The 27,985-nt window shown below is 40.9% G+C and overlaps 1 long non-coding RNA gene across 1 annotated transcript in view; it reads left to right on the forward strand.

Moving 5' to 3' along the window:
* The window catches only part of LOC144762666 (uncharacterized), a 246,326-nt gene extending 221,716 nt beyond the window's left edge, over positions 1 to 24,610 (forward strand). The window contains exon 4 of the long non-coding RNA XR_013596125.1: positions 23,801 to 24,610. This is a non-coding gene — a long non-coding RNA (uncharacterized LOC144762666). The remainder of the gene's footprint in view (positions 1 to 23,800) is intronic.
* Positions 24,611 to 27,985: the final 3,375 nt, after the last annotated feature.

The raw sequence follows: 27,985 nt of genomic DNA on the forward strand, positions 1-27,985 counted from the left end.
CCGTGCAGGTCGTTTGTCTAAAAAACTGGCCATAGCTTTCAAACCGTCACCATGTGCAATGTACGTGTACAAACTGGTGATGTCAAGTACCATCATACAATAGGTGTGTTTCCAATTAACCTCATTAATGCAATTCAAAAAATGCTTAGTGTCTCTTAAGTAAGACTTTAAGGACATGACCAAAGGAGAAAGAAAAAAGTCCACATAAATAGAAAGATTCTCTGTTAAACTCCCATTGGAAGCTACAATGGGACGACCAGGTGGATTAAACATATCTTTGTGAACCTTAGGGAGGTAATAAAATGTAGGGATAACAGAACTAAGGCAACGTAAAAATAAATGTTCATCAGTACTGAGCATATTCAAATGATAAGAGAGTAAATATGTGTTAGTATCTGTTTGAATAAGTAAGGTGTGTATAACTGTATAGTTGAGGAAATGGAGGTGTGATTGATTCTTTGCATGACTGACTAGGTGTGTGAGTAACTCCATGGATGAGTGACAGTCTGTGAGTGTCTGTTTACACTGAGTGTATATAAGGTTATATTAGAGTCTGAAGAAGTTCATCGTATTATCACATGAATGATGTCATCAGTGATGTGATCAGTCATGTCAAATGAGATGTCATCAGTGATGTCATCAGTGATGTCATTTGAGATGTCATCAGTGATGTCATCAGTGATGTCACTGACCATGTCATGAATGATGTAATATGTGACGTCATCAGCAGTGGATTGCGGGTGCGCGAAATATATAGTTAGTGCAACTAACTATATATGCGAATTTCAATGGTTTTGTGTGAGTAAAATAAGGTTTTATAAATGCTAATTCCCAACTATATATGGTCTATAACCTATGGTTTTTTCAGTGAATTTTCAAGGTTTTGTAAATGCTAATTCCTAACTATATATGGTCTATAACCTATGGTTTTTTCAGTGAATTTCAATGGTTTTTTAATAGCAAATATTAAAAGCTGTTAAATGTATTCTTCTTTTAAAGGAAAAATATATTTTATATGTATTTAATATAATTTTTTTATGTATATAATTATTATTTTTTTTTTTAGTTTCGCTACCGGTCCGCGCTCCGGGTAGCTTCCCGTTAGCTAAATTTTATACCGCGACCCGGTCCGCGCACCGGGAAACGTTCCGTTTGCACAACTGCCGCGTTCGAGAACAACATCGTGACGCGTCGCGTAAGTGCGACGTATCGCGTTGCCGCGTAATGCGTCTTATGACGCGCCACGTTAGCGCACTCGGAAGTGCTCCGGTGCGCGAACGAGGCGCGAAGCACAGCACACCGGAAGCGCTCCGGGCACGGAGCGGGATGCGTAACGTAAGCGTAACAGGTCATGTGACCTGGAAATAACACTTTTCATTGGTTTAGAACTATTTGTTTTCCCAAATAATGAAAACCCCTCTTTTTTCCTCACTCTGACTTTCATCTTTGTGAGAGGAAGACCTGTTTCTGCTTGTTAAAATAATGACATCTGTAGTAGCTGCAGCTGGTGGACCTCCACCACCACCACACCCACCTAGGAAAGAAGGACCACCTCCACAGTTCCTTCCAAACCCAGAGGAAGAGGAAGAAGAAGAGGAAGAGGACGTAGAGCCGAGGCAGTTCTTGCGTGAAGAGCCCCGGAAATCCCACCACATAGCCAATTTTATATGGCAATTTTTTTCTTATCCTCGAGACCAAAAAAAGGTCAATGCCCGATATGTGACATGCCTCATTTGCAAAGATGTTTTGTCTAGAGGTACAAACCACAAGTATAGTTTTGGAAACTATACTATGCACCGCCACATGCAGAGGTGGCATCCAATCAATTACAGCGCTGCTGAGCTGCGTCACCTCCAGGATAACCCACGAACTCCTGTGGCCAGTACATCGTCACAGCAAACTCTATCGGGACCAGAGGCGAGGGAGACGGTCCCAAATATTCAACAGAATTTTGTGCACATGAAGCTAGTGTGCATTTATTGTGGTGAACTAATTTCATATGGGAATATGAGTATCATTTTAATTAATAGAGCATTTGAAAACCACAAGTGCTCAAAACGCCCCAAGAAGTAAATTTATTTTTTTTGCTCCTGTTGAGCCCTTTCTAATGCCTGTTTTTCGTTGTTCCCCTCCCAAAAAAACAAAAAAAACATAAAATTGTTAAAAAAATACAAACAAAAAAAATTTCAGAAAAATAAAAAAATATAAAACAACAAAAACATTAAAAAAAAGTTCTTTTCAGAACTACCTCCCATTTTTAAAAAATTACAATTTTTTTTAGCACTCTTGACTTCATTTTTCTCATGGGTGCGCTTCCCGGTGCGCCGAGCAACCCTTTTATGGCCCCCACATCAAACCTAGGGGGTCAGGGGGGGTCTACCCTGCCCCCTTTTCATTATTTTCCCTTTTGTTTTTACCACCTCTTGTGTCTCGATCCTACCGAGACACAAGATGGCGGCCGCTGCGGACTGTTTCGAATGTTTACAGACACCCGAAAGCCAATCAGCTTTCCGTGCGCAAGTCGCGTGGCGCGCCCGGAGCGCTCCCCGGTACGCGCACCGGGGCGCGCTTACAGATATATACATTTTTTTGAACCTAAATTACTCTAAATCCTCTGGAGCACATATCTTGAGACATAGCAAAGGCACATCGGGCTACCAGTCCCTACAATTTTGCCAAGTTTGGTGAAAATCCATTCAGCCGTTCGAGCTAAAAGTGCGACAGACCGCCCTATGGAAATTAACATGGGGAAAACACGTTTTGGGACCCCCTTTTATCTCGACCCCCGCTTGACGAATCCCCCCCAAACTTTCAGGGAGCAGAGCACCGCGAGGCAAAGTTGCTGAAAAATTCAGGCTGATTCTTCAACCGGCGCCAAAGTTATTCCAAATAGAATGTTGCGATTGCCCTATGGAAATCGATCCTAACTATATATACCTACTGGCAACCGCCAGTAGGTAATATATATATATATATATATATTCACTGAAAAAACCATAGGTTATAGACCATATATAGTTAGGAATTAGCATTTAAAAAACCTTATTTTACTCACACAAAACCATTGAAATTCCATATATAGTTAGTTGCACTAACTATATATTGCGCACCCGCAATCCACTGCTGATGATGTCACATATTACATCATTCATGACATGGTCAGTGACATCACTGATGACATCACTGATGACATCTCAAATGACATCACTGATGACATCACTGATGACAACATCCAGTGACTATGTTTCTGTAAAGTTAAAATATGTCTTACATATTGAAGAATGAGTGGATGTATAAGTGTCTGGACGAAGGATTTAGTAGGTGCATGACTGAATGTATGAGTGAGTGATTAAATGTGTCTCACTGAGTGCATGGGTTAGTGACTAAACTGTCTTAATTTGTGCATCATTATGTCTGTTGTTCTGTAAACTGCTGCATGTGTTGATCAGTAGCTATATGAGTAACTATATGGGTTATTGATTGATTGCCCAAGTATTTGCATGGGAGACTGAGTGTGTGTGTGGCTGGCTGGGAGGTGTGTGACTCTGTACAGATCAATGTGTACTTGTATCAATGATTGTATAAGAGAGTAAGTATGTGTTAGTATATGGTTGAAAACGTAAGGTGCTCTATGTTTAACTGTATAGAGTAGAAAATGGAAGTGTGATTGATTCTTTACAGGACTGACTAGGTGTGTGAGTAACTCCATGGATGAGTGGCAGAGTGTGAGTGTCTGTATAGGTGTATGAGTGCATATGATTTTGTTCTAAACATGAGTGATTCTATGTATGAATGATTGTATGGGTGAATGAGTGAATGTGTGTGTAGACGTAGGAATCAGTGAGTACGTATGTAGTAACTAGTATTGGTGTGTCAATGGTTTCAAAAATTATACTCTGTTTTTAACACTGGGTGAAACAGAGGTTATATTAAAATGTGAGGAGATGCATTGTATTGTCACATGAATGATATCATCAGTGATGTGGTCATTGATGTCAAATGAGATGTCATCAGTGATGTCATCAGTGATGTCATTTGAGATGTCATCAGTGATGTCATCAGTGATGTCATCAGTGATGTCACTGACCATGTCATGAATGATGTAATATGTGACATCATCAGCAGTGGATTGCGGGTGCGCAATATATAGTTAGTGCAACTAACTATATATGGAATTTCAATGGTTTTGTGTGAGTAAAATAAGGTTTTTTAAATGCTAATTCCTAACTATATATGGTCTATAACCTATGGTTTTTTCAGTGAATTTTCAAGGTTTTGTAAATGCTAATTCCTAACTATATATGGTCTATAACCTATGGTTTTTTCAGTGAATTTCAATGGTTTTTTAATAGCAAATATCATAAGCTGTCGAATGTCAAGTACGTGGTAAGTGAAAACATTTTCGTGTTTATGCACACTGATCTGCTTTGAATGGTGCCCCCCCCCCCTCATTTCTATTACGAGTACTCTCTCTTTGCAGATAGTGAAAGGTAGTTAACGCAGGCCTTTGCCCCCGTTGTAATCCGTCGTGCCTGCTTCTCTCTCCATTTGATTGATTGTTATCCAAGTATTTACTGTTTTAGAATTAGTTCTCTTTGGTTCATTCTCTATTTACAAACAAACACAGAGTCGCAATACTCTGTTTAGTCTTTGCAGATAACGAAAAATCGTGTAAAAAAAAAGAAAAGGAATCGAGTAAAATCAGTAGGCCACTAATGGGATCTCTTTTTGACCTCGCTAAAATAGAAACAAATACCAACCTTGGGACACGTTTCAACGGCATGGCAAGAATAAGAGCTCTTTTGTCTCAGAGAGAGGTGGCCTTGAGTTCGGCCCGTGAAACTTTCGTACTTCACATAGCGAACACCCGTACAGAGGTGCACACCCTTTTCAATTAAGATTTGCCTTTCAATTTCAGCAACATGTTTCCGACTATCTTTAACGCATCCTCCACAAAGTCCCTGGCGCACTTTTTTAAAGTTGTTACCAGTGGTCTCGTGACTTCATTTGAGAAAATCTTTGGAGTCATCCCTGCTTCCTTTCATTCCATTTTCTCCACTCTGGTTCGTGGATTGGCATTTTTACTTGCATTACCAGCGGACGCTCTTGTGCTTTTTTACATTTTTAAATATGGATGTCCCTCCTATGCAACCTCACACCCTGCAGCTGCTGACACTGTTCCGCAATCGCATGCTAGAATATTATGGCACAATGCCGTTGGCGATATTAAGCACGGCATATGGATTATCTTTTCGATTCTCCTACTTCACCTGTGTCCAGCCTGTATTTCACTGCCTGACCTGTGATTTCGATTGGGCCATTGATTTGTGTCTCTGCGGACCGGTTTCTCCTGACGTCGACTTTAATCAGCTGATGACTCCTATCATTACTCACGAGTTGGTTTGTCCTGGCGAAAGGATTATGGCTGTGGCATTGATGCATGGACTACTTGGTCCCTGGAATTTACTGGCGGCAGCACAGTCTTTCTTGGAACAGAGCTTTCTTGAAAACCCACCGAGCTGTCCTCTGATGGTGATAGAGGATCCGGTGCTGGGAGAGCACGTATGTTCTTTTCCGCTTTTAAATTGGATGGCTGAACTGTTTTCGGATGAAGACGGTGACTTCCTATTGGAGGCTGTTGCAGCTTATTTTGCATACACAGTTATGTCATAGACCTTTTTCATGTTTGATATGCTGAGTACTAGCATTTCATTGACAATTCATTGACTTATTTGTCAAGTTTTTATTATTTACCTTGCCTATTGGCTTAAGACTCGATAAAGTACTTGGCTGTTTTATTTTTCTTTAGCATTAAATTTTCCTAGTTTTTAATGCTTTACCTTGCGGACCGTCCACATATAAACTTGCAATCTGCTCTCATGAGATGGCACTTCTATTATCTTATTCAGTTCGTTTCCGGATCATGGGGAGGTGTCATCTAGGTCCTGGATATCTTTACACCGTGTTAAGTTAGCATGGGCTCATTACCGGTTTAAACGCCATTTTTCCTTTTTTGCAACTTCTGCACAAGACATTTAGTTGTTGCTTTAGCTTTCCACCTAGTAGTTCATCGTGGTTTACATGAGAATAATATGTTATTGGTCTACTATCTGCTTTACTTGTTAAACTATATCTGTACATCGAGTGCTAAAGTTTCAAGAACAACACGATACAGAATTTTTATGAGGTCTGATCTCCACGACTTCATACTCATAACATAAGTGCAACTTCTGCCAATTCTGGGCATGAGGCGGGTTTTATATTGCTTTGCCGAACACACATACACAACAGTTGATGCGGTTCACATGAAGAGAGAGCTGGTGTATGCTGATGTGATTCCTTCAAATCTAAGACACTAAAGTATGGGCACGCCCTAAACCAACACAAAGAGACCTTCTTAGCAAATAATATAATATGTGTATTAGGGAGGGTGAGATATAAGCAGCCGCGGGCCGTGGAGGGAGTTACGATGGGGCAGGGAGGCGGGGAGGGGGAGAAGCAGGGTGGAGCCCTCTCTACCTTGCCCCTCCCCCTCCCCGCCTCCCTGCCCCACCGTAACTCCCTCCACGGCCCGCGGCTGCTTATAAGTGTTGCTAACTCTTATTCATTTACAGCATGTTAACATACTGTCACCATTCGCTTTTTATGTACTAGTAACTATGCTGGTAATTTTGCTACTGATAATATGTGTACTTTTATTATCTAAGGTACTACGCCTGAGAAGACGGCATTAGTAAATAAACATTTCAAATACACATCTGTTCTTCTTAACTCCATGTTCTGGTTTCTAAGAAATCTATAACGACCGACTGTTCATGAGTTCCACGTATCCTGAGGTACTATAAGTTCATATTCTGGATTGTCTAAACATTGAGAGTTTGTTATATCCAATGTGACACTGTACCTAGCTTGCTAAGGAGTTTTTGATTACTAACGTGAGTTTTGGGACACCCTAATTCGCCGAGGTTCCAATCCTCTGTCCACAGTTCTGTGTGAGAACAGAAACCCTGCGACAGGGGCACCCCCGACCCTTGCTGGAGCTTCATCACACTTGCGATACAACTCCAGCAATGCATTCGCCGAGGTTCCAATCCTCTGCCCAAAGTTCTGTGTGAGAACAGAAACCCTGCGACAGGGGCACCCCCGACCCTTGCTGGAGCTTCATCACACTTGCGATACAACTCCAGCAATGCGCCACCTTTACGGCACAGATACATCACGCATCTGTGCTGTTTTTGCCCCATGATGCGCCGCATTGTAAATGCAGCACACCATAGGTGACGGAACAGCGGCACAGAATGACTAACACATCCCTGGTGATGCGCCAGTCATCATAAATGTATCCCTATGCTTCTTATCTTGTTAGAGATGAACCGCCATATGTATCATCAAAGTTTTTTGCATTTCCTAAATAGCGAACTTTAAGGAATAAATAGCGATTCTTTACCATTCCTAGTTTGCGATGAGCTATTTGCTAATTAGCCGAATGTAGCCCAATGAAGCCCAATGTAGCCCAATGTAGCCCAAAGATGGCCGCCAGACACACAAAAAAACAAATGTAGCCCAAATATCAGCGAGATGTAGCCCAACTATAGCCCAGTGACAGAATGACCAATCAGCTTCGCAAACCTCCGTTACGCGAAGCGGAGCGCTGTTACAGATATATATCTTTTTTTGAACGTTAATTTCTCAAAATCCACTGGAGCACATATATTGAGACCTAGCAAAGGCACATCGGGCTACCAGTCCCTAATATTTTGCCAAGTTTCGTGCAAATCCATTCAGCCGTTCGATTATTATTATTTTTATTTTTTTTTGCCCCGCGGGGCCCTTTTAAAACCTCCACATCAAACCTAGGGGGTCAGCGAGGATCTACTATGCCCCCTTATAGTTATTTCCCCCTTTGTTTTGACCTCCTCTTGTCTCTCGATCCTACCGAGAGACAAGATGGCGGCCGCTACGGACTGTTTGGAATGTTGACAGACGCCGGAGAACCAATCAGCTTCGCTTCACAAAGCTCCGTTGCGCGAAAAGTACGCGTCCTGGGCCGCTGCCCAGTCCGCTGTTACAGATATATATCTTTTTTTAAACGTTAATTTCTCAAAATCCACTGCAGCACATATATTGAGACCTACAAAAGGCACATCGGGCTACCAGTCCCTACAATTTTGCCAAGTTTCGTGCAAATCCATTCAGCCGTTCGGGCTAAAAGTGAGGCCAACCGCCCTATGGAAATTAACATGGGAAAAACGCGTTTTGGGACCCCCCTTTTTTCTCGGCCCCCCCCTTGACGAACCCCCCCAAAATTTTCAGGGGCTGCTCAGAAACAAAATGTGCCATTTTCCTGAAAATTTCAGCCAATTCCGTCCACAAACGCCAAAGTTATTAGACATAGAATTTTCAAAAAACCCATAGAGAAAAAATCCTAACTATATATACCTACTGGCGACCGCCAGTAGGTAATATATAATATATATATATATATATATATATATATATATATATATATATATATATATATATATATATATATATATTCACTGAAAAAACCATAGGTTTCTCACCAGTTATAGTTAGCTGGAAATTTGACTCGCATAAAACCATTGAAGTTCCCACGTTATAGTTAGTTGGACTCACTATAACTTGCGCGTGCAATGCACTGCTGATGACGTCACATATTACATCACTCATGACATGGTCAGTGACATCACTCATGACATCACTGATGACACCATCCAGTGAATGTGTGTCTTTCTGAAAAATAAATATGTGTTATATATGTATATGTTGATGGAAGAATAAATGTTTAAATAAGTGTTTACATGGATGTTTAAAAAAAAAAATGATTGGTTAACTGGTTTATTAAGTGTATCTTAGTGAATACATATATTAGAGAGTAATGTTTAAATATTTAAATATATGTATTAGTGTTTCACTTTGTGTATAAGTGGCTGCATGGGTTGGTGAGTAGCTACATGTGTATGTATATGGGTTATTAGATGTTTTTCCTAGTATCAGTATGAGTGTTTGTATGGTTTGGTGGGGGTATTACTTAGCACATACATGCATGAATGACTGACTCTCTCTTTGTATGTGTTTTGAAGACAGCATATGTGCAGGACTGTATGGTTGGATGAGTGTGTATATGTGTGTGTTATTGAGTGAATGGCTGTCTCACTAGTGTCTTTATCAGTAACTACATATGTTTTAATCTAGTATATGTGAATATTGATGTATATAAGTGAGTATATGTGAGAGTGAGGGATTGAAAGAGTTCCTGTTTAAATTAGTATGTGTTTCTATAAGTGATTGTTTAAAAGAGTAAGTATGTGTACGTTTCCTTAGAAGTAAAGTGGTAGGGTGTGTATAGCTGTATGTGCAAATAAATGGATGTTCAATAGTTTATTTACATGTGTGAGTATGTATGAGAGTATGTTTTGGATGACTGTCGGTGTGTAAGAGGATGTATAGGTGTATCACTACATATGATGAGTGAGTATATGTATGAGTGACTATATAGAACTGTTGGTGAATGAGTGGATGTGTATATAGATGGTGGAATTATTGAATTGGTTGTAGTAACTGGTATGGGTATCTCAATTTTTTTATTAATTTTAGTTTCTATTTTTGAATATGTGTTTCAAGGGTTACATTACAGTGAAAGGAGGTCTGTCACCCCGTCACAAGGATGGTGTCATCAGTGATGTCATGAGTGATGTCACTGACCATGTCATGAGTGATGTAATATGTGACGTCATCAGCAGTGCATTGCACGCGCAAGTTATAGTGAGTCCAACTAACTATAAGGTGGAAATTTCAATGGTTTTATGCGAGTAACATTTCCAGCTAACTATAACTGGTGTGAAACCTATGGTTTTTTCAGTGAATTTAATAGGTGTTTTTAAATGCTAATTCCTAACTATAACTGGTGTGAAACCTATGTTTTTTTCAGCGAATTTAATAGGTTTTTTAAATGCTAATTCCTAACTATAACTGGTGTGAAACCTATGGTTTTTTCAGTGAATTTCAAAGGTTTTTTAATAGCAAATCTCTATAGGTATGAAATGTAATATTTTTTATAATGAATTTTATATTGTATAATTATGTAATACTATTTTTTTATGTTTATTTATTTATTTATTTATTTGTTTGCCCCGGAGCGCTCCCGGGGCACGTACCGATGTGCTCCCGGTGAGCGCAGTGTTACGGCGCGCCCCGGTGTGCGTACCGGTGAGCGTCCCGTTAGCGCTATTGCCGCGAACGAAAACAACATCGTGACGTATCGCGTAGCCGCGACGCAGTGCGTCATAAGACACGCATCGCGTAGCCGCGAGCTGCGTCTTATGACGCACGGTGTAAGCGCACCCGGAAGCGCCCGAGCGCATACGATCGCACAACGTAAGCGCCCCGACGCGCCCGGGACGCGCCCCCGGGCACGTAGCGTAAACGCGTCAAGCCATGTGACTTTAAAATAACACTTTTCAGTGGTTCAGAACATTTTTTTTCCAAATATTGAGAAACCCACCCATTTCTCTCACTATTGCTTTGTACTTGGAGAGAGCAAGAGGTATTCTGTGCATTATCTGCTTCTCAAAGTTTCCTGATCTACAGCAATCGCTGCAAGGGAGTCATCCAGCAGTGATTCTGATCGTTTTTTGCCTGAGGACCCTCCTCACCACAAAACAAAGGACCATTTCATTTGGAAATTTTTTGACATCCCTGAAGGAAAAAAAAAGCTTCATGCTGCTAAGGTAACCTGCAAGATATGTGGCAGTATTTTATCCAGAGGCAATCCTAATAGGAAATATAGCTTTGGAAATGCCACTTTAATTAGGCATGTCCAGAGAAAACACCCAAATAACTATGCCAGGAGAGTGTCAGGGACCTGGCACGAAATTTACCAAGAGATGGCGGCAGCACCTCCACTGGTGGAGCAACACCTTCAAGAACACCACGTGGAAGAATGGTCCCTAACGTGCAGCTGGTTTTGCAGGCATAAAATTTCTATGCGTGGACTGTGATGAACTGCTCTGTTATGGGGAGCAGAGAGTTGAACTCATTGCTATAAAGAGACAGGAACACCGCTGCCCTCTCCGTCCCTAATTTTTCACAATTATTTGCTCCTGTTGAGCAGTTTTGGAATACCTGTTTTTGTTTTTCCCCTGAAAAAAATCCCCAAAAAATATAAAATCGTTCTAAAAAAGTATAAAAAAATATAAAACAACAAAAAGAATAAAAAAAACAGTTCTTTTCAGAACTACCTCCAATTTATAAAAAAATGCTACATTTTTTAAAAACTGTCATTCTTTTTTCTTCATGGTACGCTCCCCGGTACGCTCCCCGGTGCGCGTACCGGGCGCTCCCCCTGCGAAAATCGAAATAATGTGGGGTTTTTTGCCCCACGGGGCCCTTTTATGGCCCCCACATCAAACCTAGGGGGTCAGGGGGGGTCTACCCTGCCCCCTTTTGGTCATTTCCCCCTTTGTTTTTACCACCTCTTGTGTCTCGATCCTACCGAGACACAAGATGGCGGCCGCTCCGGACTGTTTGGAATGTTGACAGACACCCGAGAGCCAATCAGTTTTCCGCTCGCGTACTCGCGTAGCGCGCTGAAGCGCGCCCCGGTGCGCGTACCGGGGCGCGCATATAGATATAAATATTTTTTTTAACCTAAATTACTCAAAATCCACTGGAGCACATATCTTGAGACATAGCAAAGGCACATCGGGCTACAAGTCCCTACAATTTTGCCAAGTTTGGTGGAAATCCATTCAGCCGTTCGGGCTAAAAGTGAGTCCAACCGCCCTATAGAAATTAACATGGGGAAAACACGTTTTGGGACCCCCCTTTTATCTCGGCCCCCGCTTGACAAATCCCCCCCAAACTTTCAGGGAAGGAGCAGAGCGGAGCAGGCCAACTTCTTTGAGAAATTCGCGAAGATTCGTCCACCGACACCAAAGTTATTCCCAATAAAATGTTGCGGATTTCCTATGGAAAACAATCCTAACTATAACTACCTACTGGCGACCGCCAGTAGGTAATATATATATATATATATATACAGAACAGCTCCACAGCTACCTCCGATTCCGTGGTACGGCGAAGCAGGAAGACAGACCACAGGATCAGGTAAGTGAAGATTTTTTATTTTGGATTTCAGCAAAGACGCGTTTCGGGCTCGAAAGCCCTTGTTCACAGGCGGAGAACACTGACCAAACATCAAGTTGAAATATTTAAAGAGGTACCACCCCACCCACATCATCTCAGTGCCGATCACGTGATCACTAGACACAAAAGAAATACCACTCTCAAGGCAAAATGATATAACAAGCTACTTTAGTTCGATATAAAAAACGATTTCAGCAGTATTGGCAAACATTTAAAAGCATGAATGCAAATTATAACACTATATAACTGTATAAATACAATAAATATTTTCATTAAATCAAAGGATACATCCTAAAAATCACTATATATATAAATGTATGTATCGTTATATCAGAGACAATCAATTAATGTCATAACAAATCATGGATAGTAGAACTTGATAACAAACTACTTGTGGGCATAGGATACAACATATCTTATTTAGGTGGAGTGGTGTGGCTCACTGGTTAGAGGCGGCAGACCTGGAAGCAGAAGTTGGCCCGAGAACAGGGTTCGATTCCCGACGCGGTAGGATCGTGGACCAGGGTCCGCGGACTCGATAATTCTCGCCTCGGTGCCTACTCTAACCAGGGGTCCCACTCGGCAACTCTGGGCATTAGCTTGCCTAATCTCCACAACGGCCCCATCAACGCCGGGGATGCCTGGCTCCACCTTGGGGATTCCCAGCAGGGACCATCCCACAGGGAAAGCCAGGACGGGTTCCCCAGCGGTATACAGCGCCAGGACGCCGGCTGGCAACAGTGCGCTTTACAAGTATACACATTACATTACATCACATTACATTAGGCTAGCAACAAGGAATGGTCAATGTGCAAAACTGTGCAAAGAAGTGCAAAATAGGAAGAATTGTGCAAAAATTGCTATAAAAAGATAACAGTGTGATGAATATTATATATGTCTATAAATAACATTAGCATCAGGAATAACATCTGACTAAATGTTAAAGTTCATTTAAATAACACCGTATCGTCATCACAGTTAAAAAAATGCAAAGAATTCTAAAAAATGGAAAAAGGGAGGCAGTAAAAAATAGTGGAGAAAACATAGGAATTAGTTAATTCTCTAAGTTTTCAAAAAATTACTCATATTCCACTATTTTGCTGGATACAAAGAGGAAAAGCTGTTGGTAACTCAGCAGTTGGAACAAGAGCCTTTCAAAATATCCCAACTGGAAAATACCAGTACATCAGTTGGGCGAACCTTACAGTACAAAAACTACACAAGATAATTTTCATATTCTGATCCATTTGCTAGAATGCTAAGGGCAAAGTTGCTAATAAATAGAATATAAAAATACAAAATTATCCAAAAAAGTACACAAATACAAATGTGCATAAATATATAACTATACAAGACTACAAAAATGCTAAAATACCAGAATAAACAGAGAGAATAGAAATCACGACAATATAAAATCTTGGGCACCATAGTCTGAAAATGCAATGTTAAAAACGGGGAAATGATGTTCATAAAAAATTATACATATCCTCTGAATTGTTTAGACCTTTGGGCCATTTACTATCCAGCTCCAAAATCATGGTGGTTTCAAGTTGCCTTAGTTTACGCTCTCTGTTTCCACCTCTTCGTGATTTTGGAATGGCCCCTATCACATAATATTTTAAGCATGCCAAATTGTTGTCGTGTAATCTCTTGAAATGGCGTGCTGCTGGATATGCTTGATCGTTGTGCAAAATAGCCCTGAGATGCTGCAAAATCCTGACGTGCACCTGTAGCTAAAATATATTTTTTTTATCAATTTCTCTTCAGACCTATAGTTTAATATGTATGGATTTCTTTGAATTCCTCACAATTTTGCACTTTATTGACAATTTTATTCGATTTATTCTAGCGCACTTTTGCAAATTTTGAAGTAATAAAGATGACAAATGGTATTTTGTTTGGCAATGCATTCAAGGATTAATAATTTATTGGGAAGGACAAAGAACAAGGGCACGTGCCCTTTATGTACAGTGTGTCGCTATTTGGCGGAGAGGGGGAGCTATTGGTAACTTACAATTAGTGGATGCAACAGAAGGCTGTTGTATTATACACAGACATATATCTCCCAACCAACCCCATGTATGTTTACACTTATAAATGTGTGTATAAATAAAACATCATCAATGTCAATGTCGCAGTAAATGCTAGAATAATTGGAAGTTTTTAGATAAAGGCACTTGTCACTTCAATATATAGAGTAGGCAGTATTGTAGTGGGTTTACATGCACGTGTCACTTTAAATGTGTTAGTTGCACTGTCACTTTAATTTTTGAATGCAGGAACATGTAGAAATAATGTTTTAATGGCAAAGACCGCGGCTGCGGTTGAAACACGTTACCTGCTCTGTTGGAATCCACATTAAATACGTCCTGAAAGTGACCTCGAGAGTTCTGGAGCTTGTTTTATATTCTGAAGCAGATGTTTTGAGGTTATATATATATACCGGCTGTCCAACTGTGACATATAAAGTTCCACACTTGTCCCAAGGTTAAAGCACACTCCTCATCGGAAAATCCATATCTGTGCGGCAAACCCAAGTAAACATGCTCCTGATCATTTTGTAAATGCCCAACGCATTTCAGATTGCAATATTTCCTTGATCACGGGCAAGCAGCACTGGCAATGCATGATTCAAGACTACCAATTATATACCCTGAGGCGTTCCTTTATTCGCTTCAGGTGAATTAGTAGTAACAATACATACTGGGATTGGTAGTTTAACAAATGTCTTAACTCTTCCAGTGATGCTCCAATTCAAATGAATGTCAGCCAGGTTGTAAATGTAAAACTATCTGCTCCAAGTCCTTTTCGCCCAGTTTCTACTTTCTTGCCTCTAATGCCAAAGGACCCTGTAGATATCTTCAGTGACAGAGTTATAACTGGGCTCAAAATCCTCAACAGAACTGTGATGTCACAAACACGCAAAAATGATTACAGAAACAACCAATATCATCTTTTAATCAAAAAACTCCAAAGTAACCCTGATGTGATCATTAAAAAATCAGATAAGGGCGGGAATATAGTCCTGTGGTCAAGGGTGGATTACTTGGCCGAGTCAGAAAGACATCTATCTGACATTTCATGCTACAGGAAATCATCTAAAGTGGAAATGCGTAGGGCAGAAGATAGAACCCACAAAAAAATCCATCAGTGGCAGAGGAGTGGACGGGTAACTAAAGAGGAGATGAAATTCTTAAATGTTGAATATCCGATCACACCGGTCCTCTATTTTTTACCCGAAGTCCACAAAAAGATCACTTCGGTGCCTGGGCGGCCGATCATCTCCGCTCAGGGGAGTATGAATGAAAAGTTGTCGAAATATGTAGATTTCTTTCTGCAGCCGCATGTGGTTAGTTTGCCATCTTTCATTAAGGACACTACTGACTTTTTGAACAAAATAAGCACTGTGACTTTGTGTTTGGATTATTTATAGTTGTAATGGATATTGAATCCCTTTACACTAGTATCAAATACTGTCACTGAATCAATGCTACCAAACATTTTCTAGAGAACCGTGATCTTAGCATGAGAGATCATAATGATATGCGATTAGAAATCATTGAGATATGCCTTACCACACATTTTTTCCAGTTCCAGAATGAGATCTTCCAACAGGTGCGTGGAGTGGCAATGGGTTCATGCTTCTCCCCCAGTTACTCATGTTTACATGTGGGCTGGTGGGAGAAGCATGTCCTCGGAACCACTCACCACCGGTTGTGGAGCCACATAAAACACTACTGGCGTTACATAGATCATGTGTGTCTCGTCTGGAAGGGGTCAAGGGAGGAAGCTTTAACATGCATTAATGACATCAATGTAAATGATTTAAATTTGAGATTCACTGCATCCATTGACGCATCTACTGTTGAATTTTTGGATGTTCTTGTATACGTTGATGGAGGTTCCCTTCAGACCAAGTTACATCGGAAATCTACAGCGGGGAATTCCATTCTTCATGCCTATAGCTCACATCCCAGGCATCAAATCAATAGCATTCCGTACGGAGAGTTTATTCGCATACGGTGTATCTGTAGCTGTGATGTAGTTTCTAGTAAATGTCAAATGGAAGCATACCAAAGATTTCTTAACAGAGGCTATAGTAAGAAAATACTCAATATAGCCTTAAATAAAGCTAATGACAGGCAGAGGGAGGTGTTACGTCAGCCTAATTCTAGCAAGACAAATAGTGCGGCTGATTCTAATAACAAGGAGCACCCAGTTCCGCTAATAACAACTTTTTGCACTCAGGAGCAGGCTATTCGGAAAATCATCTATTCAGAATGGCCAATCATTCAAACTGACAATATCTTAGGCCCAATTCTGCCGAGCCTACCATCCATCACCTTCAGACGGGCACCCTCTATGAGGGATGCCCTGGTTAAATCAATGCCGGAGGTGAAATCCAAAAAATCCTGGCTTATGAAAACTGGCTTCTTCAAGTGTACCTAGTGCCGAGCGTGCACGTTTACTAAGAATAGCACTCATTATAAAACAGCTTTTAGTGGGAAGGAAATTGCTATTCAGGAACACTTAACCTGTTGTTCTGAATTAGTGATGCAAAAATTATGTCATGGAGCATGCAACGAGTAATGTAACATGTGAGGTCATAGGCAGTGCATGGCGGGGGCACAAGATGTAGTTAGATCTGCTAACTATAACTGGAGAATTTCTGTGGTGTTTGAGCTCAATACATAATGTTCTCACTGACATTTTCACCTAACTATAAAGTAACTTTAAGCATTGGTTTTTAAGTGAACTTCTAAGTTTTTTTGTGTAAAGTAAAATATAAAGACAATGCCTAACTATAAATTCTCTTTAACCTTTGCTTTTTTCAGTGAATTTCTAAGGTTTACTTATTGTAAAGTAATATGGCCATGGGCCAGGCCGTGCGCTTAATACCCCGCTGCACACAGCATGTGTGAAGCAGTGGAATGGGTGCTGGGACTGCTCCCAAACTCCCACATCGCTGAATATGATTTGCATCATTTGAAAGGGACCGGGGCACGTGGCCCCCTCCCCAAGCCTTAATGAAGCCCAGGGACCACATTACCAGGTCCCAATATTTCCAAGAACAGGAGGGGCAGGTGGTCTCCTTCACCAAGCTTCATTGAGGAACCGGGGATCCATTCCCCTAGGGCCAATATTTTGAAAAGGGGAAGAGGAAACGTGGCTCCCCACCTTGAGGCTCAGTGAAGCCCTGGGCACCAATCCTCTAGGGGCAAAAGTTTCAAAAAGGAGAGGGGCCTGCATAGGCCCCCTTCCTGAGCCTCTTAAGACCCTGGTGACTCCAGTCCCAGAGGTTAATGGTTTTAAAAAGGAGGGGGGAGCACAGCCCTGCTCACCAGCCTCATTAAAGCCCCAGGGACCCCATCCTCTGGGGCTGGAGATGTGTGCCCTGATGCCAACCCGAGGCACCTATTATAAACTACATTGAGGCCGAGGGGGAATCCTAGTGCTGTGGGACCCATCATTGCTCTCACCTGACCATATGTATTTCCCTGCCGACAAGAGTGGAAGTGGGCTCCCGAGGACACAGTGGAGCAGGCCCCGGGGCATGGGTCACCAGGCATTAAGTAGCAAGGGTTGCACCGGCTCCTTCTATTTTTTAAAATCATTGGCCACAGGGAATGGGCACCGGGGCTGTGATCAGATCCCACTAAGTGGACTGTTTACCTGCCCAAGGACTACCACCTCCCTGGGTCAAGGCCAAAAACATTGAAATCAATGGAGAGGCTGCGCAGACCCCCATCTGGGGCCCTTTACGGCCTTGGGTACCATCTTCTCCCAGGAGCCAGGCAGGGCAATCAAAATGGGAGAGGGGGCAGCACAGAACCCCTCCAAGACCATTTACTGCCCTAGGGACTAACACCTCCCTGGGGCTAGGGAAAAATTTGAAAGGAAGGGGAACTTGAGGCCCCCCGACCAGCCCATTTTTGGCCCAGAGACCACTACCTCCCAAGGCAGGGCCCCCCCTGTCCTGGACCCATCAATTATCATGAGTATGACATCTCTTAGGGCCGGGACACAGAACTTTGCTCTCGATTGGCAGTAGCTTTGATGGCTCCCACCAAGCAAGAGCAAACACTAAGGGCCTGATTATGATTGGCGGATGGGATACTCCATCACAAACATAACGGATATCCCTTCCACAGTATTACAAGTTCCATAGGATATAATGGAATTGTAATTTGGTAGATAGGAGTAGCCCTGCCCGCCAGGCTTTTTAATCAGGCCCTAAGTCGGCTCCCAGCAGGTGGGAGCACGAAAACTGCTCCTGCTCACTGGAAGTGAACTTTTCATATGTTTCCCTACATGCAGTGGAGCGGGCAGGAAAACAGATGAAAAGATTGCTCCCACTTGCAGGGAGCAGGATTTTTAGCTGGTCCCCGAATGCAGGAGCAATGCCGGCTGCCGCTGGAGGTGGTTAGCCTGCAGGAAAAGCGGTTGCATCGAGGTAAGCCCTGCAGTCCCTAGTGCTGCACACTGGGTCCCTTCAGTGGGCTCCAGGGCACCCAGGATGATGTTGCCAGGCCCTAGGGGATAGGGTCCCCTGGGCCACGATCAGCCCGCAGACCCTCTCCCCTTCTTAAAAGCACAATTCATCCTAAATTGTTTGGCTTGGGGAAGGCAAAGCATGTGGGTTTCCACTTGTACTCCACATTTAAACATGAGCTGAAAACCTTAATTGAGGTGAATGCATCATTAAACGATTGGAGTACAATCTGATCTATAGTGACTGTGAAGAGTGGTTTCTTTCTTGTTGTCTCCTGGTGAGAGCAGAGTCCATGGTTCTCCTTTTAATTTACCCTGAGTATGCAAATGCCCAAAAACTTCTTCAAGCTCCACCCACTTGGCCCACCTCATTTCCTTAGTAATATGCAAAGGTCTTCCCGCCTTATCCCACGTTGATGGACAACTTACCCAAAGGCCCCCTCAGAGATTTTCCTGCTGATTTTGATGATGCGTTCTTAATGTAGAGGAATACGGGGACATCACCACTAAACAAAAAGCACTTACTTCTTATACTTAGGAGGAAGTACCTGTTTGGGGGAGGTTCACCTCTTCTTAGTATTGTTGTTTTCCCTTGATGAGGATTCATGTTATTACATATTTTTGAATGAAGATACTCGACGAACATTCACATTGCCAAAATGACATGCACACAAGGTCACTAGAGGCATTACCGCATGGTACCTCATGGCAGCTGTAGTTTGCAAAATGCACTTGATATTTACCCAATGAGGCAGCACTTTCTAACTAACCAGTATATAGTACTCCAGTTGGATAGACTTTTTAAGAAAAACTGTGGACTCTTGTTGGCTAGAGTGACAGGTGAGGTTCTGTTCTGGCCCATTCACTCGCACAACTGCTGATACACCCACATAGATACTCAGAGACACACTCATATAATCATTCAGCCACTCTCACACCTACTCAGAGACCCACACAGCCAATCACACATGCACTCGCACACCCACACAGCCACTCACACACCAAGTCACGTACCTACAAAACCACTCACACACCCACTCACAGACCCATCTAGCCACTTACATACCCACAAAACTGCTCACCCACCCATAAAGCCACACACAGACCTACTGATAAACCTAAGCAGCCACTCACACACCACCTCTCAAAGGTTACAGTTTACAGTTAGGAAATAAAAAAAATTAAAATTAAAAAAATCTTAAAATAAACAATGGCTACAAGGATGTCATAGTTAGAAAATAACATTAAAAAACCCTAGCAATTGAATGGGAAAAACAAACGTTACAGGAACATTATAGTTACAAAATAAAATTAAAAAACGCCTGTACTGAAATGAAACAATGGTTACAGGGACGTTATAGTTTGGCTCAGATCTTACACACACAAAACCATAGAAATTCAGCAGTTATAGTTACCTGAGTTAACTAAAATTTACGCCGCTGCAATGCACTGCTCAGGACCTCACATATTACATCACTCATGACATGCTCTATGACATCATTTATGAAATTACTGAAGACATCACAAATGGCATCATTGATGACTTTATTTAGAAGAAGGTTCCATCCTTTTTGCTTTATTACATTATTGAATTTTGCTGAGAGTAGACATATTTGGCTTGCTCTCCTTTCCTGTTTGCCTTTCTTCACAAAGATATCTTCATCTGATTCTAGTGAGCAGCCAGGGGCATCTTCACCAACTCAACCAGCTCAACATCCTAAGGAATCCTTGATGTAGCAATTCTTCAATACATGAGGCCACTTAGGAAGAAAGATTCTGTTTCTACGACGTATGTCATCTGTAAACTTTGCAAGAAGGAATACAGCTGGGAGAGCAGAATGAAACAATATAGCATGAGTACCACACCTCAGGTCTCTGCATCTGCAAGGGCTTGCACGGGCAGAGTTGGCTTGTGCTGCGAAGCTAGACAACTCTACTGCGGCTTTAACATCATTTTCTCCAGGAGATACTGTGCCTGTGCAGGTTCTCAAGTGGACAATAAACCTGCTATTTTGCTGCAAAGAGTACAAGTTTTTCTCCTTTTTGTTTTTAATGAGATGCTCTTGGTGTTTGTTTCACACTTCAAGTTATATGTTTTTGTTGTAACCTTGTAAAGAAGTTTTAAAAAAACAAAAATGATTAACAATGTTAGAAAACACATAAAAAATATATATTTTTCAAGAACTGTTAACAAAAACTGCTCTTTTTGGAGCCACCGATAGTTTCATGATCTATGTTGTTTGTACTATGGGGCACATGCATCAATATTGCTTTTTGCGATTCCTTAATTGCGAAAAATAAGGAATCGCAATTAAGGAATTGCAAACTGCAATGCATCAAGAAATCAAAAAAAAAAATAGCGATTTCTTAAAATTCCTTAATTGCGATTCTCTAATTGAGAATCGCAATTGAGGAATACCTCCCAATTCATTCCTATGGGCCTCAATTTGCGATTCTCCATTAGCGAATCGCAAATTGAGAATGCAATTTCAAGGGTGCAGGGGTGTCCAAAGGACACCCTGTTGCACCCCTGAAATCTGCCTATAAGTACATCTTGCACACACACATGCCCCAAGGGCATGTGTGTGTGTAAAATGAAACTTTGAAAAATGCACTTTAGTGCATTTTTCAAAGTTTTCGCAAATTACCATGAAGGTCAACTTGATGGTAATTTGCTCCCCTTATTAGCGAAATCGCTAATTGTTTAAGTTTGATGCATTGCATTTAAGGAATCTCAATTTAAGATTCCTTAAATGCAGTCGCAATTTAAGATATCACAATTTTGCGATTTCTTAAATTGCGAAAAGTACAAAAATTATGATATATCCCAAAAGTTGAAATTGCATTCGCAAACGGCCGAATTTTGCGATTGGCACCATTTGTGAATGCAATTTACAATGATGAATGTGCCCCTAAGTTTTTCTTTTTTCCCCTTCTCCAAAGCTCTTGCAATACTTTTTCAAGAGCTAAGGAGGCAATCCCTTGTGTGCAGTCCGAGGAGGCAGTGCTTCCTTGTTTGTTCTAGTGAGTCTTGTGTGGATTGTACTTTTTATAATGGGCTTATTTACACCAAATATATCCTAATGTAGTATGTATAATTTATAAACACCAGAATAGTAACAGTGTGTTTAGTTTAATGAAATGTAATGCATTATATACTTGTGGGGAAAAACTTACAGCCTGATTCATGTAGGTAAATTGCACTCGCAAAGGGCCAGATTCTGAGAATCTGGCCCTTTGCGAGTGCGATTTTTGCATTTGGTATTCATGATACCAAATGCAAAAATCGCTATGTAAGAATTCGCATATTTGCGTGGAATGGCATTTAAGGAATCTCTAATAGAGATTCCTCAAATGCTATTCATGATACAAAACAAAATAGCGATTTTGGACTTTTGGGGCCGCTATTTACCGACAGGTCAGACCTGTCGGTAAATAGCAAAAACTCAGAAAAATGCTTTTAAACATGTGTGTGCGCAACACCTGTCCAAAAGTGCATTTTAGGGGTGCTACAGGGCGTCCTTTGGACACCCCTGGCACCCTTAAAATCGCTATCTTAGTTGCGAGTAGCAAATTGCTACTCGCAAATCCCCATTCATTCCTATGGGCCTCTTGGCCCATAGGAATGAATGGGGAGTATTTGCGAGTAGCAAATTGCTACTCGCAAATAAAGAACATGTAGGAATCGCTATTTAAGTAGCAATTCCTACATGAATGCCGTTTTGCGTGTCCTCAATAGCGAATCGCTATGATTCGCTATTAGGGACACGCAAAACGGCATGTACATGAATCAGGCTGTAAATCACTTAGATTTATGAATCCTGCATGTTTTATCTGCATGAGACGGACTTTGGTACACAGCCCACGTTGATACACATTTATTTACTTTAAGTAATTTCTTGTTATTAGACAAGAGTCTCACTTGATTGTAAACTTTTTATTTTTAGGCAGAATTTATACTTTCCTTTATTACTGTACTTATGCCTTATTGTGTCCATTAGTAGGGTGTTTGGAGAGACTACACTCTCAAATGAGACCCTTTCACAGGATAACAACAGTGCCCAGTAGAGTGTAGGGAGACACTGGACTCTGACTGACACCTCTCCAGACCCCCACAACTGTGTACAGTAGGCTATGGAGAGAGACTGGCCTCTCTAGTGAGACCTTGAATGAAGGTAATCAGTGTGTAGACTAGGGTGTAAAGAGACACTGCCTCTCCAAGGAGGATCTCTTAGGGGGAATTTAGAGGTGCCTTTGAAGCCATATTCATGATGATGGGATTGACAACATACTGGCTTTGGAGAAGGAGGAGAGATTAAGGTATCCCACTATAAAGGAGATCCTTGCCAGTAAGTATGAATTAACCCCAGGAGTGCAGGTTGAAATTCAGTGTTAGGTAGAAACAGTGGGCCCCATGCATCAAACTAAAAACCGGTCGCGAACGGGCAGATTCTCAGAATCTGCCCCATTGCGACCGGTATTTTTGCATTTGGGATGCATCATCCCAAATGCAAAAATCGGAAATTGCAATTGCATTTAAGCAATGCTAGAAGCAATTTAAATTAGCGATTTCGCTAGTAGGGGTCGCAAATTACCAGAAAATAAAACAGGTCGGTAATTTTGCAAAAACGCTAAAAAATGCACTAAAGTGCATTTTTCAAAGTTGCATGTTACACATGTGTGCACAACCTGGGTGTACATTTCAATTTCAGGGGTGCAACAGGGTGTCCTTTTGACACCCATGCACCCTTGAAATTGCATGCGCAATTTGCGAGTACCTAATGGGTACTTACAGATTTGGCATGCAATTCCAGTTCATTCCTATGTGCCTGTAGGCCCATTGAAATGAATGGAATGCCATTCCTTAATTGTGACTTGCAATTTGCAAATCGCAATTAAGGAATGTTTAGGCATCGCTATTTTCATAGCGATTCCTACATGCATAGGCTCTTGTGATTCCTTAATTTTGATTTCTTAATAATCGCAATTAAGGAATCGCAAAAGCCTTCCTTGATGCATGTGCCAGAGTGTGACTACTACTGTGAGGATTTTGTGGGGTAGCTTTAAAATGTTTGTTTAAAGTACTGTTGGTTTTAAGTAGGTGTTTCTAACAGTTTTATACTTTTTCTTTTTTTTAAAGAGGACGGAGAAGAAACAACTTGAGGAACCATTTCTACAGGCAGTTATTTGAGTTCTTTTAGCCTGTTTCAGTTCATACAGTTCATTGGCACCACGATAATCTCTTTTAAATGCAGTAGATGGATACTGTAATGCTCATGTTTTTCTTTGGATCTACGTCTTTTCAAACTGTCTACTTGTATGCAACAATACTTCCATGTTAGAGAACATATACATCTTTATAGTACACATTATTGTGTTTAAGATATAATTTAGCTCTCTTCCCCCTATTAACAAACACTAGTTCCTACCAGAATTTGTTTTTTTTATGGGTACACCATTCACTATAATAACAAGTTGTTCTTCAAAATCTGTATTTTTAAGCCCTTTCAGAAGCCCAATGGATGATACCTTCAATGATAGAGCTTGCTTCTCTCAGAAATAAAAATGTGATCCCATTGATATTCTGCACAACAGAGCGTCAGAAACCAAGCTAGTGTTCGTAGTGTTCACAACATGTACTTAAGCTCAACATGACAATGATATCAGTACTAATTTTTCCCAATATTTCCAGAAGTAAAGTAAATAGCAGCACTGCAAGTACATGGGTGGGGTCCTACTGTATCAATTTAATCCTGGCAAATAATACAAATAATACTACACTCCCATTTATATATAGGAGCATTTTTACACCTCCTTGTACCTCTTCACCTATTTCTGTCTCTACATTTCTAGGAATCATCTCTTCTTTTCCTATGTTGCTACTTTTTGTAGTAAAAGTTCAAGTTTCAGTGTTTTTCTGTATTTGAAAATAGTTAAATAAGTTATCTTATGCTTGTTTGTTAATTGTTTAGTTTAAACTGTATTGTAATATGTTAAAAATATACTTGTAAAGTTGTAAATATATTTATTATTAAGTTAATGTAAGGGTCACAAACACACCCATACATTTACTCACTCACCTTTACAGTCATTCACACAGGTACAGTAGAAGGGAAAATGGAGGATCACAAGACCTTTTTACAGCTGCAAACATGTTGCATTTTGCACAGTGAGTAATCACCTCACTCAAATATTCACAGCCTGCTGGTATTTGGATGACTGCAGCCGATTAATGTTCTCCCAAGGGTGCTCTAGTGGTAGATTATTCCGCTGCACTTAGTCAGTTGTACACCCTTTCATGAATTGCTTTTAAATGCTTCCAATTGGAACTTGTCCCATGTCAATACTTCTTGGCAGTGTTGCTTGGCAACTTTAAGCCACAAGTATTACACTGCACATATTTAGCTGTTACCCCTTTTTCCCCAGAAGGTATAGTATGCTCCTTGCTAACATCACCTTCTTTCGTGCTGTTATAGAGGTGCACAGTCATGCTTTTGAAGTGATTGTGTAAAAAACTATATTCGTAAATAGTTAATAATGGTTAATAATAGTTAAATACATTGTGTTATGCTTATTTGTAGTGAGCGCAATCCACAGTGCTCCTTAATTGAAATGAGATAGTGCGCAGATTTGTTTTTTTCTCTACAATTTTTGATATGTACTTAAAAAGTATGTCATTTACGGTGTATGAGTAAACAAGATGAGGACAGTAAGAAAGGGAAAATGAAATGATAATTTATATAAATTCATATCTTTTTCAGTATGAGAAATGTCTAGTTATTTCTTAGAATTATGTCCTTATGCATAGTTGAAACTGTAAGTTACTTTTATAATTTTATTAATTGTAAAATGAATAAATATTTCAGTTTTTTTCTTTTTATGTAGTTCATTGATACCATCATTTGGGGTAATGTGCTGCTCTATTCAGTTCTTGCAGAGCTGTTCCATAACGATTGCTACAGTTACTAAGGCACTTAGAAACAAATCAGTACAGCAGCTCACACACTTAGCTACACACAGACAGAGGTACTACCAGAGACAGGCTCACACTGACACACGTAGACACACATCAATACAGTCAATAACATGCCCAACTATACACTGATACAGCCACTGACACATCCAGCCAAACACTAATGCATCTAATAACAAACCCAGGTGTACACTGATTTTCCCAGGGGCTTACTAGTGCAGACACTCACACACCCAGGCATACAGCAATGAAGATACTGACACAGGCAGCCAAAACACTAATGCATTTGATAACACACCCATACACACCCTGATTCACCCACTGACACACTCAGGGACCTTTCAATGCAGTCACTAAGATACACAGGCATAGACACGGAGACACCCAGCCAAATTATAATGTATCCAATAACACACTTAGGCACAGTCTGACAAATACACTGAGATACCTAGAGACTTACCAATGCAGGCACCGACATGCCCAGGCATTCAGCAATACAGACAACAACGCACCCATCCAAACACTAATGCATCCAATAACATACCCGGGCATACACTCATGCATAGACTGACACACCCAGAGACTTACCAGTTTAGAGACTGACATAACCAGGAATACAACAATGCAGACAGTGACACAGCCAGCCAAACATTATTGTATCCATTAACATACACAGGTTAACACTGATGCATATGCTAACACACAGGCAGTCACTAATCACACTGACCCGAGGACTTTTCAATGCAGATACAAACACACTGTTATATGTGAGTCCAGCCACTCATCTGAAAACCAGGTCTGTCTGCAGGGACGATGAAGTTCCTCAACCCCCCCTGAACACCTCTCAGTGCTGCTGACCAAAAAACAGAAGCCCTGGCAGGTGCCCAAAGAGGGAAGGGGATTTGGGATGAGAGACTAGAGAGAGAGACTGCTACTCTTCATGCTTTGTCAAGAAGAGGGTGTGTGCCGTCTGGGCCAGCCAGGTTCTGGAATTTGACACAGCGAACCACTCGTAACTTTTCCTAAAATATACAGAGGTAGATAAGAACAGAATGCCCTAAAAACTATTTAAACTACTAGCAACACCAACATTATGTCTTCTACTACTTTTGATTACCTTTTAGGCGTGATGGCGCTTCAAACAGTTTGTCTCTCAATAAGCATTTAAGAAATGTATTTACAGGTGTCTATGAATATAAAACAGGAAGTTGTATAAGACTGTGTATTCTATGTTATGAATTCACATAGTATATTTGTTATTTTTAAACACCTTATGATCTCACCTGTTTGTGCATAAGACTTTACCAAAGACGTTTCCAAATATATTTCCAGAGTTCCATCCAAGCCTGTTTGAAAACACACTAAGCAACTGTGCCTTACAATGCTGCCCAAAATATCCAGCAACTTTAAGAAAGCGCACTAAAACGCAATTGCACACACAAATATCAGAAAAGGCGCACTTTACATATAGTCCTTGGCGCTTTACAATGTTATCAAATGTCCCCTTAGTACTGCCAAAGAAGTGCACATCCAAAATCAGTCAATTTCAAATACAAGGAGAGTTGTTGTCCAAACACAACCAGAAAACATGTGCACCAAGCATCAGAAAGCTTCAAAAACACCAAGAAGAATTGTTGCCTATTTTACAATCAAACATGTGCAACAATATCAAGCAGTTTTCCAAATTGCATTCAAACGCAATACCATTAAGTTAAAAGCCAAGTTCTTCACTTAAATAGCACTAATGATCTTTTACAACAATAACTAAAAAAATGTAAAGCTTCAATTGAACACTTAGCTCTTGATCTTTACTGGCAGAGGTCACAAGGTGAAATCCTTCTCTTCAGCTGAGGCTCTGATGACTTAGGGCTCCAGGGAAAGCCTGTGACAGGAAACAGAAAGCCAAGCAACAGGTGTCTGCAGATGGAAGCTATTTATAGCCAAGATCCTGGGCGTTGCCAGGTGTGTTCAATCCATGTGCTCAGTACAGTTACAGTTAAACCAACTGAAGCAGCTGCACCTGTCCCCCCTGATCCTCAGATATCTAACAAGCATTGGCAAGGTCCATACAAAAAGAATAAACATTGGCAAAAGCAAATACATTAAAGAAAAAACAAACATTAGTTAAAATACCTATTGTAGGAACACTGCAATATGATTGATATTCACACCATATGAGTGTTGACAAACAATGCAGGGGACTTTGTGGATGGCGTGACAGGGGTTCCTGACACTCACACAGGCATACAGCAATGCTGACACTGACACACCCAACCAAACAGGAACAAATCCAATAGCTCACCCAGGCATACTCTGATGCAAATACTAACACGGCAAGAGACTTACATTCAT

Source organism: Lissotriton helveticus, chromosome 6 (assembly GCF_964261635.1).
Source record: "Lissotriton helveticus chromosome 6, aLisHel1.1, whole genome shotgun sequence".
Taxonomy (NCBI): domain Eukaryota; kingdom Metazoa; phylum Chordata; class Amphibia; order Caudata; family Salamandridae; genus Lissotriton; species Lissotriton helveticus.